Source organism: Triticum dicoccoides, chromosome 7B (genome assembly GCF_002162155.2).
Source record: "Triticum dicoccoides isolate Atlit2015 ecotype Zavitan chromosome 7B, WEW_v2.0, whole genome shotgun sequence".
In the NCBI taxonomy this organism is placed as follows: Eukaryota; Viridiplantae; Streptophyta; class Magnoliopsida; order Poales; family Poaceae; genus Triticum; species Triticum dicoccoides.
The window spans coordinates 543284884-543302578 of NC_041393.1; positions in this window are offsets into that span (position 1 = coordinate 543284884).

The window sequence follows — 17695 nt, forward strand, 5'->3', positions numbered from 1 at the left end:
GACTTTAGAAGAGAGAGGGGTGTTAATGTGCTCGTGTGTTGGTGTTTAGGGGAGAGAACGACTTCTCTCTGTGTGTGTGGGGGGGGGGGCGAGGGGGGGAGGTTGGCTTCATATAAAGAGTGAGGTGTCTATATTTGAGGGACTTTAGCGTAATTGAGATATACATGGTCAATAGTGTGTGCACTGATGACCCGCAAGTATAGGGGATCAATTGTAGCCTCTTTCGATAAGTAAGAGTGTCGAAACCAATGAGGAGCTAAAGGTAGAACAAATATTCTCTCAAGTACTATCTGCCACTGATACGACTCTACGCACGCTTAATGTTCGCTTTACCTAGAACAAGTATGAAACTAGAAGTACTTTGTAGGTGTTGTTGGATAGGTTTGCAAGATAATAAAGAACACGTAAATAAAAAGTAGGGGCTGTTTAGATAAAGAAGCAATAAAGTAAATATAGCGAGTGTGGAGAAGTGGTGGTAGGAGTTGTGAAATTGTCCCTAAGCAATTGACTATGTTACTAGACCAGTAATCACTATTGCAATTCTATTTGAGGGAGAGGCATAAGCTAACATACTTTCTCTTCTTGGATCATATGAACTTATGATTGGAACTCTAGCAAGCATCCGCAACTACTAAAGATCATTAAGGTAAAACTCAACCATAGCATTAAAGTATCAAGTCCCCTTTATCCCATACGCAAACAACCTACTTACTCGGGTCTGTGCTTCTGTCACTCATGCCACCCACCATAAGAAAATCATGAACATATTGCAAACCCTACATCGGGAATCCCTCACGCTTGCGCGACACGGAGAGTACCATAGGACAGCACCAATAATAAAACATGCAACCCAACCAATCATAGCAATTCATCAATCACCGATAGGACAACGAAAATCTACCCAGACATCATAGGATGACAACACATCATTGGATAATAATATGAAGCATAAAGCACCATGTTTAAGTAGAGGGTACAGCGGGTTCTGGGAGAGTGGACCGCTGAATATAGAAGGGGGAAGGTGATGGAGATGATGGTGCAGATGGCGGAGGTGTTGGTGTAGATCGCGGTGATGATGATGGCCCCCGGCAGCGCTCCGGCGCCACCAGAAGCAAGGGGGAGAGAGCCCCCCTTCTTCTTCTTCTTCCTTGACCTCTTCCCTAGATGGGAGAAGGGTTTCCCCTATGGTCCTTGGCTCCCATGGCTTGGGAGGCGCGAGAGCCCCTCCGAGATTGGATCTATCTCTCTGTCTCTCTTTGTTTCTGCGTTGGCAGATTCTGCCCCTTCACCGTCTCTTTTATATCCGGAGATCCGTAACTCCGATAGGGGTGAATCTTTCGCCCCGATTTTTCTCATAAAATTAGCTTTCTTGCAGCAAAAGAAGAGTGTCAACCGCCTTACGGGGTGCCCACGAGGGTCCAGGGCACGCTTGCCTCCCTGGGGCGTGCCCCCCTGCCTCGTGGCCCCCTCGGGCACCGCCTCATGTTGGTTTTACTTACCAAAAATCACAAATATTCCAAAATAATTCTCCGTTCGTTTTTACCCCGTTTGGACTCTATTTGATATTGGGTTTCTTCGAAACATAAAACATACAACAAACAGGAACTGGCACTGGGCACTGGATCAATATGTTAGTCCCAAAAATAGTATAAAAAGTTGCCAAAAGTATATGAAAGTTGAATAATATTGGCATGGAACAATCAAAAATTATAGATATGACGAAGACGTATCAGCATCCCCAAGCTTAATTCCTGCTCATCCTCGAGTAGGTAAATGATAAATTTTTTTTTGATGTGGAATGGTACCTAGCATAATCTTGATCATATGTCTAATCATGGCATGAATATTAAGACACGAGTGATTCAAAGCAATAGTCTATCATTTGACATAAAAAACAATAATACTTCGAGCGTACCAATAAAGCAATCATGTCTTTTCAAAACAACATGGCCAAAGCAAGCTTATCCCTACAAAATCATATAGTTTGGCCATGCTTCATTTTCGTCACACAAAATGCCCCCATCATGCACAACCCCAATGACAAGCCGAGCAATTGGTTCATACTTTTTAACGTGCTTCAGCCTTTTCAACCCTCATGCAATACATGAGCGCAAGCCATGGATATAGTACTATAGGTGGAATAGAATATGATGGTGGAGGTTTATGTGGAGAAGACAAAAAGGGAGAAAGTCTCACATTGACGCGGCTAATCAACGAGCTATGGATATTCCCATCAATTGATGTCAATGCGAGGAGTAGGGATTGCCATGCAATGGATGCACTAAGAGCTATAAGTGTATGAAAGCTCAAACTGAAACTAAGTGGGTGTACATCCAACTTGCTTGCTCATGAAGACCTAGGGTATTTGAGGAAGCCCATCATTGGAATATACAAGCCAAGTTCTATAATGAAAATTCCCACTAGTATATGAAAGTAATAACATAGGAGACTCTCTATATGAAGAACATGGTGTTACTTTGAAGCACAAGTGTGGTAAAAGGATAGTAACATTGCCCCTTTTCTTTTTCTTCTTTTTCTTTTTTTCTTTTTTTTGGGTGGGCTTTTTTGGCCCCCTTTTTTATTTAGGCTTCTTTGGCCTCTCTTTTTCTTTCTTTTTTTCTTTTCTTTTTTATGGGGCAATGCTCTATAATGATGATCATCACACTTTTATTTACTTACAACTCAATATTACAACTCGATACTAGAACAAAGATATGACTCTATATGAATGCTTCCCGTCGGTGTACTGGGATGTCCAATGATCTAGCGTAGCAATGGCATCAAAAAATGGACAAGCCATGAAAACATCATGCTAGCTATCTTACGATCATGCAAAGCAATGTGACAATGAATGCTCAAGTCATGTATATAATGATGATGGAAGTTGCATGGCTATCTCGGAATGGCTATGGAAATGCCATGATAGGTAGGTATGGTGGCTGTTTTGAGGAAGATGTAAGGAGGCTTATGTGTGATAGAGCGTATCATATCACGGGGTTTGGATGCACCAGCGAAGTTTGCACCAACTCTCGAGGTGAGAAAGGGCAATGCACGGTACCGAAGAGGCTAGCAATGATGGAAAGGTAAAAGTGCGTATAATCCATGGACTCACATTAGTCATAAAGAACTCATATACTTATTGCAAAAGTTTATTAGCCCTCGAAGCAAAGTACTACTACGGATGCCCCTAGGGGGATAGATTGGTAGGAAAATACCATCGCTCGTCCCCGACTGCCACTCATAAGGAAGACAATCAAAGAAACACCCCATGCTTCAAATTTGTCACACAACGGTTACCATACATGCGTGCTACGGGACTTGCAAACCTCAACACAAGTGTCTCTAAAATCCACAACCACCCACTAGCACGACTCTAATATCACCATCTTTATATTGCAAAACTATTGCAAGGAATCAAACATATCATATTCAGCGATCTACAAGCTTATGTAGGATTTTATGACTAACCATGTGAATGACCAATTCCTGTCATCTCTCTAAATGGATATAAGTGAAGCAAGAGAGTTTAATTCTTTCTACAAAAGATATGCCCAAGCTCTAACAAATATAGGTGAAGTAAAAGAGCATCCTACAAATGGCGGTTTTCTATGTGAAGAGAAACAGGCAATCCAAACTTCAAATGATATAAGTGAAGCACGTGAAGCATTCTATAAAGCCATACTCAAAAGATATAAGTGAAGTGCAATGAGAATTCTATAAATCAACCAAGGACTATATCATACCAGCATGGTGCATAAAAGAAAAGTGAAAACTAAATGCAAAAGACGCTCCAAGACTTGCACATATCACATGAACGAAACGAATCCGAAAACATACCGATACTTGTTGAAGATAGAGGGTATGCCTTCCGGGGCATCCCCAAGCTTAGACGCTTGAGTCTCCTTGAATATTTACCTGGGGTGCCTTGGGCATCCCCAAGCTTGAGCTCTTGCCTCTCTTCCTTTTCCTCATATCGAGACCTCCTCGATCAAACACTTCATCCACACAAAACTTCAACAGAAAACTCGGTAAGATCCGTTAGTATAATAAAGCAAATCACTACTCTAAGTACTGTTGCAAACCAATTCATATTTTGTTTTTCCATTGTGTCTACTGTAATATAGCTTTTCCATGGTTTAATCCACTGATAGAAATTGATAGTTTCCTCGAAACAAGTAAACTATGCATCAAAAACAGAATCTGTCTTAAACAGAACAATCAGTAGCAATATGAACATCCACCGTACTTCTGTTACCCCAACAATTCTATCAAAATTAGTTAAACTAAAAAAATTTGTACAGCAAGACAGTGCAAAAGGAATCATAACCGTTTGACTTTCCAGTTAAAAATGTAAAATCGCGCACTACAGCTAATGTTGTTGTCCTGCACCGTACAAACCAACAAGCAGTGTAAACATCCTAAAGGCAAACCTTAGCACATTATTTTTATAATACAATGTAATTGTACAAGGGGATAATTATTTTTGATGAAAACTTTCTGTAATCAAGATTCACAAAGTTTCCGTGAGCATGAACAAAGTTCAAGGAGCTCTCCCACTTCAACAATGCTTGTCTTTCTCACTTCCACTTTCCTTTTTGAAAAGTTTTGGGTTCCCCTCTTTTTTTAGACTATATGAAAGCACACAACAGAAATAAATGGCTCTCGAAAACTTCCGAGTTGTCTCCCTGGCAGCGCTTTCTTTAAAGCCATTAAGCTAGGCATATAGTGCTCATAGAGTAATATAATATCCTAAATTCTACTAATCCACATATCGTATGTGTGTCTTTCTTTATCTTTATCGATCGGGAGTAGTGAAAAAAAGTTCCTATATGCCTTCCCTGCCTCTTTAATGAGAGATGCAAAATAAGTAATGAATCCACCCGGATCCCAAGGTATATCAAAGCCAATTTTAATTAACAAAGATTTGTAATTTAGTAGTGAGCACAAAGTAATATATATCATGTAACAACAAAGTCTAACTCTCTTCCTATGCATCGGCATGTCATAAAAGAACAATTCATGCACACATAGTAAAGGCCAATGCATAGCATAAATAGTTTCTTGCAATTTTATCATATTGGAAACATAGAGAGGTGGAGATATAGTTCCTCTCTCATAATGATTGCAAGTAGGAGCAGCAAGCACATGCATATTATATCTATCAAAATCATCATGTGCAATGGTAAAAGGCAACCCATCAATATAATCCTTAATAAGCACAAACTTCTCCGATATAGTGTAGTTGGGAGAATTCAAAAAGATAATAGGACTATCATGCGTGGGTGCAATAGCAACAATTTCATGTTTAACATAAGGAACTATAGCAAGTTCATCTCCATAAGCATAATTCATATTGGCATCTTGGCCACAAGCATAGCAAGCATCAACAAAAAGGGATATTTCAAGAGAATCAACAGGATCATAGCAATCATCATAGCAATCATCCTTCGGTAAGCATGAAGGGGAATTAAACAATGTATGAGTTGAATAGTTACTCTCATTAGAAGGTGGGCACGGGTAGCTAATCCGCTCTTCCTCCTTTTGTTCTTCGCTCTCCTCATCATCTTTTTCATCCAATGAGCTCACAGTTTCATCAATTTCTTCTTCCATAGCCTCCTGCAAAATATTAGTCTCTTCTTGGACATCGGAGAATTCCTCAATATATGGTTTAACATAGGCATTAGAAGCATAATTATCATAACAATATTCAAGTATGGAAAAAATTTCAGATTTGTAAAGAGTGGCATCATACTTTTCAATCAAAGAAGCAATTTCATAAGCACCCTTAAAAGCAACAAATTCTTCAATTTGTTGAACATCATAGTAATTATAAACACCCTTAGCATACAAAGATACGATTCCATTATCAATAAACTCACATTGGTAGGGAAGGTGTTTCTTAGGGTTTTCAGAACAACAAGTAAAATCATAAATTTCACATAAATTCCAAGCATAGCATTGCAAACGATGAATTTGATCCAGTAAAAGTTTCCCTTTTTCAGACATACGGTGTCACACATAACAAGCATGCTCATCTAAAGATTTGCCCTCAACTAAGCTAGTGGGGGTTTCAACACGAGCACAAAGGGATCGAAGATGATCCAAGTAAAAAGCTTCAGGAGTGTGATGGATTTTGAGTGGTTCTTCAACCATTTGTGTAGTAGGTACAACTATTTTTTTTGGTATTTTGCGTTTCCTACCCATAACTAAAGATAGAAAACAACTAAGAACAGCAAATAAAAATTACTTAGAGATAAAGCAAACAAGCACACACGAGAATATTCACCCCACACTATGACTCCCCGGCAACGGCGCCAGAAAACGGTCTTGATAACCCGCAAGTATACGGGATCAATTGTAGCCTCTTTCGATAAGTAAGAGTGTCGAACCCAACGAGGAGTTAAAGGTAGAACAAATATTCACTCAAGTCCTATCTGCCACTGATACGACTCTACGCACGCTTAATGTTCGCTTTACCTAGGACAAGTATGAAACTAGAAGTACTTTGTAGGTGTTGTTGGATAGGTTTGCAAGATAATAAAGAACACGTAAATAAAAAGTAGGGGCTGTTTGTAGGGGCTGTTTAGATAAAGAAGCAATAAAGTAAATATAGCGAGTGTGGAGAAGTGGTGGTAGGAATTATGAAATTGTCCCTAAGCAGTTGACTATGTTACTAGACCGGTAATCACTATTGCAATTCTATTTGAGGGAGAGGTATAAGCTAACATACTTCCTCTTCTTGGATCATATGCACTTATGATTGGAACTCTAGCAAGCATCCGCAACTACTAAAGATCATTAAGGTAAAACCCAACCATAACATTAAAGTATCAAGTCCCCTTTATCCCATACGCAAACAACGTACTTACTCGGGTCTGTGCTTCTGTCACTCACGCCACCCACCATAAGCAAATCATGAACATATTGCAAACCCTACAGTGGGAATCCCTCACGCTTGCGAGACACGGAGAGCACCATAGGACAGCACCTATAATAAAACATGCAACTCAAACCAATCATAGCAATTCATCAATCACTGATAGGACAACGAAAATCTACTCAGACATCATAGGATGACAACACATCATTGGATAATAATATGAAGCATAAAGCACCATATTTAAGTAGAGGGTACATCGGGTTGCGGGAGAGCGGACCGCTGAATATAGAAGGGGGAAGGTGATGGAGATGTTGGTGAAGATGGCGGAGGTGTTGGTGTAGATCGCGGTGATGATGATGGCCCCGGGCAGCGCTCCGGCACCACCAGAAGCAAGGGGGAGAGAGAGCCCCCTTCTTCTTATTCTTCCTTGATCTCCTCCCTAGATGGGAGAAGGGTTTCCCCTCTGGTCCTTGGCTCCCATGGCTTGGGAGGGGCGAGAGCCCCTCCGAGATTGGATCTATCTCTCTGTCTCTCTTTGTTTCTGCGTTGGCAGATTCTGCCCCTTCACCGTCTCTTTTATATCCGGAGATCCGTAACTCCGATTGGGATGAATCTTTTGCCCAGATTTTTATCATAAAATTAGCTTTCTTGTGGCAAAAGAAGAGTGTCAACCGCCTTACGGGGTGCCCACGAGGGTCCAGGGCACGCCTGCCTCCCTGGGGCGCGCCCCCTGCCTCATGGCCCCCTCGGGCACCGCCTCACATTGATTTTACTTACCAAAAATCACAAATATTCCAAAATAATTCTCCGTCCGTTTTTATCCCGTTTGGACTCCGTTTGATATTGGGTTTCTGCGAAACATAAAACATGCAATAAACAGGAACTGACACTGGGCACTGGATCAATATGTTAGTCCCAAAAATAGTATAAAAAGTTGCCAAAAGTATATGAATGTTGAATAATATTGGCATGGAACAATCAAAAATTATAGATACGATGGAGGCGTATCATGCACTCATGGTTGATCAATTTGTTTCACAGTTTGGACTATGAGATAACGATACTTTTGAACATGCGTGATATACCTTGATGTACCAGAATTACAAACCTAAGATTGGAATTTTGGAACTCAACTCCATTATTAGCTTTTGTAATTCATTTAAACGAAGGTACATTTTTTAAGCCAGGATTTCGTGATTTCAAATTCATATATCAAACCTAGAGATATACACATATGGGCATGTTCAAACTTTATGATCATCCACTTTATTCATACACATACACATTTTTGCTTTTGTCATCATATTTAGGATAAATACATTTGAAATTTCATTTGAATTGGAACGTATGATGGTATTTGCTTGTACTAGCTCAATGATCCATATTTGAATTGAATGGACAATCTAAGTTTCGAGTTGGAGACAATGATTTTCAAAACTTGCATTTTTTTGCGTGCAAAACAAACAAATTCTCGACCATGATATCATAGTCGGCCATACAAGAGCAGAATATAATTTCAGGCGCCAAAAGCTTTCAAACTTCCCGCTCACATTGAAATATCTCGCGCCCGAAAGTTTAGCCCTGTGATATTCCTGTTTTACCCCTGCCACACGAACGGAAAAGGGCTGCTTTAGTAACTCCATTGTTTTCCCCTCTTTCCCCCCCAACATTCTTCCCCAGAGCCCCTGCCCTCCCCTTCCCCTCCTCGACCCCCAACCATGGCAAGCCACCGAATCTAGTCCTCCGCCGCAGTGGTGGACCTCACACCCCGCCGGATCTACCTTCCGCACCTTGGAACCCCCAACTGCCAACTCACCACTTCACCGGAGCCGCTTCAGCGACTAGCTTGTCCACCGCTCCAGATCTCCTTGACCGCCATCATGGTCCACCACACTAGATCTGCTTAACCAGCACCCTCGTCCACCATAATGTAGGCCCTTCACTGAGTCCCTCGTCCGCCCCATCGCTGGCCCTTCATACAATCCCTCGTCCGCCGCAACAGATCTGCCTCACCGAAAGCAATGTACAACACGCCCGCCGAAGCCTTCGTCCACTACACCGGACCCGCTCCACGGATGCCATATTCAACTCCACCGACCCTGCTTTACTGACGCCGCAGCCTCATCAGGTTATTTCAATTTGTACTCCTTCGTTTTTTCTCTTTATCGTGCAATTGTTCACTTACCACAGATGAGCTTTCTTGTATGTCGAAAGGCACCGCAACCGTAGCACCGGAGCCGCTTTAGCGACAGCGACAGCCGGCCCAAACTCAACTGCAACACGAGCACCATCAACGATCCTTAGCTATCAAGTATGACAACGATACCCATACGCCATCGAGAATCGGGTACTATTATCCAACGGCCAGCGCCTACATTCACTTTCTTAGCATAAGCACCACACCTTTGAATTTCTTCAGGGCGTCATTCAATTTTTCATGAGACGCATTATTCTGCTTGCACCTGTAGGGCCATACTTCTGGCAGTGAACATGTTACATGTGCTAAATTACATACTAGTGCACATATAGTTAATATGCTTTAGTTTTGTCCTAAGTATTATTGTACTTCCTAGATATCACTGCCTACTATTTTACTCCTTGCATGCTATATTTATGATAATGGTGTTGTTCTGATGCCACCTGTTGGTTCCATCAGACTGCTTCATGTTCTCTATGCTTAATTACACATAAGAAAACTAGCATGTGGTTTCGCTGCTTTTTGTTCATTTTACCCTACATTTTCTGATGCTAGCTATTACATCACTGCTCTGAGCCTCTGTTCATTACTTCTTTGTGTGTTCTTGATCTTCCCAAGTTGCATGACTAATTTGATGCTTCTATTAATTATGGAGCTGCCAACCCCATCAAGCAAAATATTTGTTCTTTTGGGGCTGGCACCTCGAACAAGCATAAAAATAGAGGGAAGCAGATATATTATCATGTACGCACGCACCCTTCTTTCATTAGTTTAGTTGAACCAGTGATGATCAATTCGGACCAGTGCATGCGATTAAAATTAATTTTACCTAAATAGAGGGTGCATAATAAACTATAACAACTTGATTTGCAACCACGGGATGCTGACGATGAACATTGCAACAGCAGCGAGGCTTCACATCAACATATGGTAAGCTAGTGTGTTTTAGTACATGTGAAATGTAATGCGAGTGGGATGCTTTCTTCGCTTGTGCCCTTAACCTGTAATCCTACAAAATTACAAATAGTTCAATTGTCTGCTTTGCTGTATTGCTTGATTCGAATGCTTGTTTGTTACTTGTTATGCTATACCTGAGTTGGCCAATATGTCAGCAGTGTCTGTTGTACTATCGTAAAGAAATGCATGCCTAATTCATTTGAGTCCTTAACTTTTCTTCTGAACTTCATCACAAGACTGTCTTCGTAGTTTATATGAGGCCACACTGTTAACTGCTTTCTCAGGTTATTTCAACTGCTTAGATGCCTTGGCAACTTAAATATAGCGGTGGTACACTCCCTTTCAACTAGGGATGTCAACTGGGTCCCGTTGAATCCCGATTAAGGTCCACTAGTGGTATGATAGTTCAAAAGAGTTTTTGTTTTTTTGAGGAAAATGAACTAGGGAGCTAGCAAAAACTAACTAGATGGGACTGGCGGATGTCGTTTATTTGCCACTTACATCCCTAGTTTCATCTTACCATTTTTATTTCTTTTTGGCTGATGCTGCTTCGAACCATTTAAATATAGCTTGCCATGCTCGGCAATAATCCGTCGTTTACCATGTAAGCTTACTACATGGATCATGCGATAACTATCTCTTACTTATGTCCAGCGGAAGCCTTTCAGGATGCCGTTCACACTAGGACACAATGTACAACCCCAGAATCTATTTGTGGAAGCAGTGCGCCATCCATGTTACCAGATGGTAGCAGTTCAGAGGAAACACCACCGGAGAGCAGTCTGAGCACATATATTATAGTTCTTGAGGCTCTACTAGAGGCAGAAAGAGATGGAATGGTTGCCATGAATGAGGTAATCTTTATCTTGAGGCTGGAAATTATGCAATTAGCGGCACGCATTATGCAAGCAACCCAAGAATTGGAGGAAGTAAGAATGTTGCATTTGAAGACGGAGGAGGTCCTGCTGTTTCTGCTATCTGAAGCCCAGGGTAATCCCGGTTCTTCTTTAGATACCCGTTGAAATTGTCATTAGATTATTGTACTTGCATGTTGTGTCATGTCTCTGAATGGATTATGTTGTAAGACCCCCTATGTTGTCCATGTGTTGTAGTGATCCAAATTTTTTAGGCAAGGTAATCCTCAGTACTTGTATGATTGACATAAGGTGAACTACTTTTCGTGTGAGAATATTGTATTGGATGAAATACCTGTTTGACTCAAAGTGTATCCAACCCACTGAATTTGAAGATCACGACATTTCTAAATCATAATCATATATAAAGGTGGAATGAATCTTTGTTGTGGTTTTGAAGAAATAAATAACAAAACATAGAATTATTTGTGGATATTCGTAATCGAATACAAATTGGATTTGAATTAGTTTGCCAGGGCCCAGGGCAAACGTGAATGCTAATTCTCCCAAGTTTTGAACGAAGCGGCTAAACACCCACTATAATTTGTGGGCTGCCCGAAGCAACTGTTTGCGAGATGGAAATTATTCTCTACCCCTGACACTTGACATCTGTCGTGGTGAGCGCACGATAGATGCCAAGGGATGGCTAAAGAGAGGAGGAGGCTCGAGGGCGCTGGTGGGCTCCAGAGGCGAGGTTGGTATGCGCGGGCGCGGGATGCCGGACATACCTAGGTTCGGGGCTCTCCGGAGAGATAACACCCCTAGTCCTGCCGAGTTTAATTGGATGATCGATAGTACAATGTTGCTCCTGGAGCTGTATGGAGGAGGAAGGAAGCTGGCCAAGGCTTGGGCTGCTCCTTCTCCCCGGTATCGCTGTTGGGTGGCTAGTCCTATGCTTGCCTGTGTTTCTCTTACATATGTCTTGTATCTCTCTCGCATCATGCCTCTGTAGGTGTGGGTTTCAGGGGGGTTTTATAGATCAACCCACCCAGGGTTACAATGGTAATATGCCGAGTTAGTGGGTCCATATTGCGGCGTCTGGGGTACCGAGCTGGGTCCCGCTTGTGGGCTTATGGTTCGCCGGGTTCCCCTAGGTGCGGGCCCCACGTGCCTAGGGGGACTATGCGCCATCTTGTCGATCGTCAGGGCGTGGCCGAGTCGAGTCGTGTACAGTGCTCTCCGTCAGGCTGCCGCTTGCTGTCGTCAGCGGTGAGGGCGGGAGCACTGTTGCCACGCCAGCCCTGGTCAGCGGGTAGGTAAGGGGCACTATTGCCACGCTCCGGCTGACCATAGGCATGGGCGGTAACACTGTTGTCTTGGTCATCGGTGGTTGAGGTCTCGTCCCATCGTACGGCCTGGATGGGACGGGAGCTGACCCGTGGCTGGGTTGACGTGGATGCCACGGGTGGGTTGGCTTGCTGGGGAAGCCATGGCTGCGCCGGGTTGAGTTGTCTTGCGCCAGCTGCTGCGGCCGGGTTGACGTACCTTGCCGAGTCGAGGGGCTTGGCTGGGTTGCGGGCCTTGCCGGGTCGAGCGACCCGGCCAGGCGCATGCCGGTTCGCAGGGCGATGAGGGCCCCGCTGTTTTTGAAAAGGATCCGGGTTCCGTTGCCTGCTCGGGGTTCATCCCCCCAACAGTAGTCCCCGAAGCTGTGAAAGCCCGCCGTCTTCGAATCAGTGGGCCTTCGCAGTTCCCCCCTTAAGCAAGGCGGAATCTGCGAGCGCCGGGTCCGGCAACACCCACTGTGTGCCGGTTTTCTCGGCAACCGGATCGCGGCATCCCGGCCGTGGCGGGAACCGAGGAGTCCGTCGTATCTTGAGGCGATCCCTTGGGCTTTGCGCAGGCGCCACGTGGCGCCCAGAAGTCGGAGGGGCCTGACATGCCACGCGCATGACAGGACTGGGCAACGGGCCGAGGCCCGCCGCCGCGTGCCCTTGGCCCACGCGCGTGGATTTATTGCGGTGTTTGGGAACCGGTTGCACTTCCCCGAGCAGTTAGTGTGCGTGTACGTGCGCACTTATTACGGGGCAGTGGAACGGGCGTGTGCAGACGATCCCACTCCCCCATGTTTGAACCGAGGGTTATAAATTGAGGGGGCAACGGGACGGCGGACATTATTCTCGTTCGCGCCCTCCTGCCCCCCTGCTCCTGCTCTGCTCTTTGCTACGGACGCACAGCTGCGCCCTGATACGTCCAGTTTGCATCATGCTTTTATATCAATATTTATTGCATTATGGGCTGTCATTACACATTATATCTCAATACTTATGGCTATTCTCTCTTATTTTACAAGGTTTACCATGAAGAGGGGGAATGCCGGCAGCTGGAATTCTGGCTGGAAAAGGAGCAAACGTTGGGAACCTATTCTGCACAACTCCAAAAGTCCTGAAACTCCACGAAACAACTTTTTGGATTTATTAAGAATTTATGAGCGAAATAAATAGGCCAGGGGGCCCACACCCTGGCCAAGAGACAGGGGGGCGCCCCCCCCTGTAGGGCACGACCCCTATCTCCTGGGCCCCCTGGTGGGCCTCCGGCATCCATCTTATGCTATATCATCACTTTTATCGTGGAAAAAATCGTGGGCAAGCTTACGGGACGAAATTCCGCCGCCACGAGGCGGAACCTTGGCGGAATCAATCTAGGGCTCTGGCGGACTTGTTCTGCCGGGGACACTTCCCTCCGGGAGGGGGAAATCATCACCAATGTCATCACCAACGATCCTCTCATCGGCAGGGGGTCAATCTCCATCAACATCTTCACCAGCACCATCTCCTCTCAAAACCCTAGGTCATCTCTTGTATCCAATCTTGTATGAAAACCACAAATTGGTACCTGTGGGTTGCTAGTAGTGTTGATTACTCCTTGTAGTTGATGCTAATTGGTTTACTTGGTGGAAGATCATATGTTCAGATCCTTTATGCATATTATTACTCCTCTGATTATGAACATGAATATGCTTTGTGAGTAGTTACGTTTGTTCCTGAGGACATGGGTGAAGTCTTGCTATTAGTAGTCATGTGAATTTGGTATTCGTTCAATATTTTGATGAGATGTATGTTGTCTTTCCTCTAGTGGTGTTATGTGAACATCGACTACATGGCACTTCACCATTATTTGGGCCTAGAGGAAGGCATAGGGAAGTAATAAGTAGATGATGGGTTGCTAGAGTGACAAAAGATTAAACCCTAGTTTATGCGTTGCTTCGTTAGGGGTTGATATGGGCCCATATGTTTAATGTTGTGGTTAGGTTTACCTTAATACTCCTTTTTGTAGTTGCGGATTGCTTGCAATAGGGGTTAATCATAAGTGGGATGCTTGTCCAAGTTAGGGCAGTACCCAAGTGCCGGTCCACCCACATATCAAATTATCAAAGTACGGAACGTGAATCTTACGAACGTGATGAAAACTAGCTTGACGATAATTCCCAATGTGTCCTCGGGAGCTCCTTCCTCATTATTAGAATTTGTCTAGGCTTATCCTTTGCTACATAAAGGATTGGGCCACCTTGCTACACTTTATTTACTTTATTTACTTTTTGCTCGTTACTATTTGTCTTATCACAAAACTATCTATGACCTACCATTTCAGTGCTTGCAGAGAAGACCTTACTAAAAACCGCTTTTCATTTCCTTCTACTCCTCGTTGGGTTCGACACTCTTACTTATCGAAAGGACTATGATAGATCCCCTACACTTGTGGGTCATCAAGACTCTTTTCTGGCGCCGTTGTCGGGGAGTGTAGCGCTTTTGGTGAGTGGAACTTGGTAAGGAAACATTTATTTAGTGTGCTGAAATTTTCTGTTACTTGTCACTATGGAAACTAATCCTTTGAGGGGCTTGTTTGGGGTATCTTCACCCCAACCAGAAGAGCAAAGAGATGCTCCTCAACCTACTAAACCTTATGAAAATATTCACTTTGAGATTCCTTCGGGTATGATAGAAAAACTGCTAGCTAATCCTTTTGCAGGAGACGAAACTTTGCATCCCGACTTACACCTTATCTTTGTGGATGAAGTTTGTGGACTATTTAAGCTTGCAGGTATCCCCGATGATGTTGTCAAAAGGAAGGTCTTCCCTTTATCTTTGAAGGGAGATGCAATGACATGGTATAGGCTATGTGATGATACGAGATTTTGGAATTATAAGCGACTGAAGTTGGAATTTCACCAGAAGTTCTATCCTATGCATCTTGTTCATTGTGATCATAATTACATATATAATTTCTGGCCTCACGAAGGAGAAAGCATCGCTCAAGCTTGGGGGAGGATTAAGTCAATGTTATATTCATGCCACAATCATGAGATCTCTCGGGAAATGATTATTCAGAATTTTTATGCTCGGCTTTCTCTTGATAATCGCAACCTGCTCGATACTTCCTGTGCAGGTTCCTATATGCTGAAGACTATTGATTTCAAATGAGACTTATTGGAAAGAATTAAACGCAACTCTGAAGATTGGGGTTCCGACGATGGTAAGGAGTCAGGTATGACACCTAAGTTTGATTGTGTTAAATCTTTTATGGATACCGATGCTTTCCGTGGATTTAGCTCTAAGTATGGACTTGACTCTGAGATAGTAGCTACTTTTTGTGAAACTTTTGCTACTCATGTTGATCTCCCTAAAGAGAAGTGGTTTAAATATAATCCTCCTATTGAAATGAAAGTAGTTGCACCTATTACAGTCGAAGAAAAGACTATTACATATAGTGATCCTATTATTCCTACTTCTTATGTCGAAAAACCTCCTTTTCCTCTTAGGATAAAAGATCATGTTAAAGCTTCGACTGTTGTTCGTAAGAGTAATACTAGGACTTATACACCTCCTGAGCAAATTAATGTTGAACTTGGTATTGCTATGATTAAAGATCTCTTGGATGAGGACTTAGATGGGCATGCTATCTCTTTCTTGGGTGAAACTGCTAATATTGCTAGACCCGATACTAAGACACGTAGACCTGTTGTAGGCACGCCTGTTATTTCTGTTAAAATAGGAGATCATTGTAATCATGGCTTATGTGATATGGGTGTGATACGTCCATTTTGCATCATGCTTTTATGTCAATATTTATTGCATTATGGGCTGTTATTTCACGTTATGTCACGATACTTATGGCTATTCTCTCTTATTTTACAAGGTTTACATGAAGAGGGAGAATGTCGGCAGCTGGAATTCCGGGCTGGAAAAGGAGCAAATATTGAAGGACTATTCTGCGCAACTCCAAAAGCCCTGAAACTCCACGGAATACCTTAGAATAAATAAAGAAAAATTGTCGCCAAAGATGAAGGCCAGGGGGCCCACACCCTGCTCACGAGGGTGGGGGGCGCGCCCCCCCGGCGCGCCCCCTACCTCGTGGGCCCCCTGGTGGCTCTCCGACGCCCATCTTCTCCTATATGAAGTCTTTCGATGAGAAAAAAAATCAGAAAGAACCTTTCGGGACGAGACTCCGCCGCCACGAGGCGAAACCTTGGCGGAACCAATCTAGGGCTCTGGCGGAGCTTTTCTGTCGGGGACACTTCCATCCGGGAGGGGGAAATCATCACCATCGTCATCACCAATGCTCCTCTCATCAGGAGAGGGCAATCTCCATCAACATCTTCACCAGCACCATCAATCTCCATCAACATCTTCACCAGCACCATCTCATCTCCAAACCCTAGTTCATCTCTTGTATCCAATTCTTGTCTCCAAGTCCGGGATTGGTGCTAGTAGTTTGCTAGTAGTGTTGATTACTCTTTGTAGTTGATGCTAGTTGGTTTATTTGGTGGGAGATCATATGTTCAGATCCTATATGCACATTATTACCCCTCTGATTATGAACATGAATATGCTTTGTGAGTAGTTACGTTTGTTCTTGAGGACAAGGGAGAAGTCTTGCTATTAGTAGTCATGTGAATTTGGTATTCATTCGATATTTTGATGAGATGTATGTTGTCTAGCCTCTAGTGGTGTTATGTGAATGTCGACTACATAACACTTCACCATTATTGGGCCTAGAGGAAGGCATTGGGAAGTAATAAGTAGATGATGGGTTGCTAGTGTGATAGAAGCTTAAACCCTAGTTTATGCGTTGCTTCGTAAGGGGCTGATTTGGATCCACATGTTTCATGCTATGGTTAGGTTTACCTTAATACTTTTGTTGTAGTTGCGGATGCTTGCAATAGAGGTTAATCATAAGTGGGATGCTTGTCCAAGTAAGGGCAGTACCCAAGCACTGGTCCACCCACATATCAAATTATCAAAGTACCGAACGAGAATCATTTGAGCGTGATGAAAACTAGCTTGACAATATTCCCATGTGTCCTCGGGAGCGCTTTTCCTATTATAAGAGTTTGTCCAGGCTTGTCCTTTGCTACAAAAAGGATTGGGCCACCTTGCTGAACTTTATTTACTTTTGTTACTTGTTGCTCGTTACAATTTACCTTATCACAAAATTATCTATTACCACTTATTTCAGTACTTGCAGAGAATACCTTGCTGAAAACCGCTTATCATTTCCTTCCGCTCCTCGTTGGGTTCGACACTCTTACTTATCGAAAGGACTATGATAGATCCCCTATACTTGTGGGTCATCAAGACTCTTTTCTGGCGCCGTTGCCGGGGAGTGAAGCGCCTTTGGTAGGTGGAATTTGGTAAGGAAAAATTATTTAGTGTGCTGAAATTTTATGCCACTTGTTACTATGGAAAGTAATTGTTTGAGGGGCTTGTTCGGGGTATCTTCACCCCGTACAGTTGAGCCAAGAGTTGC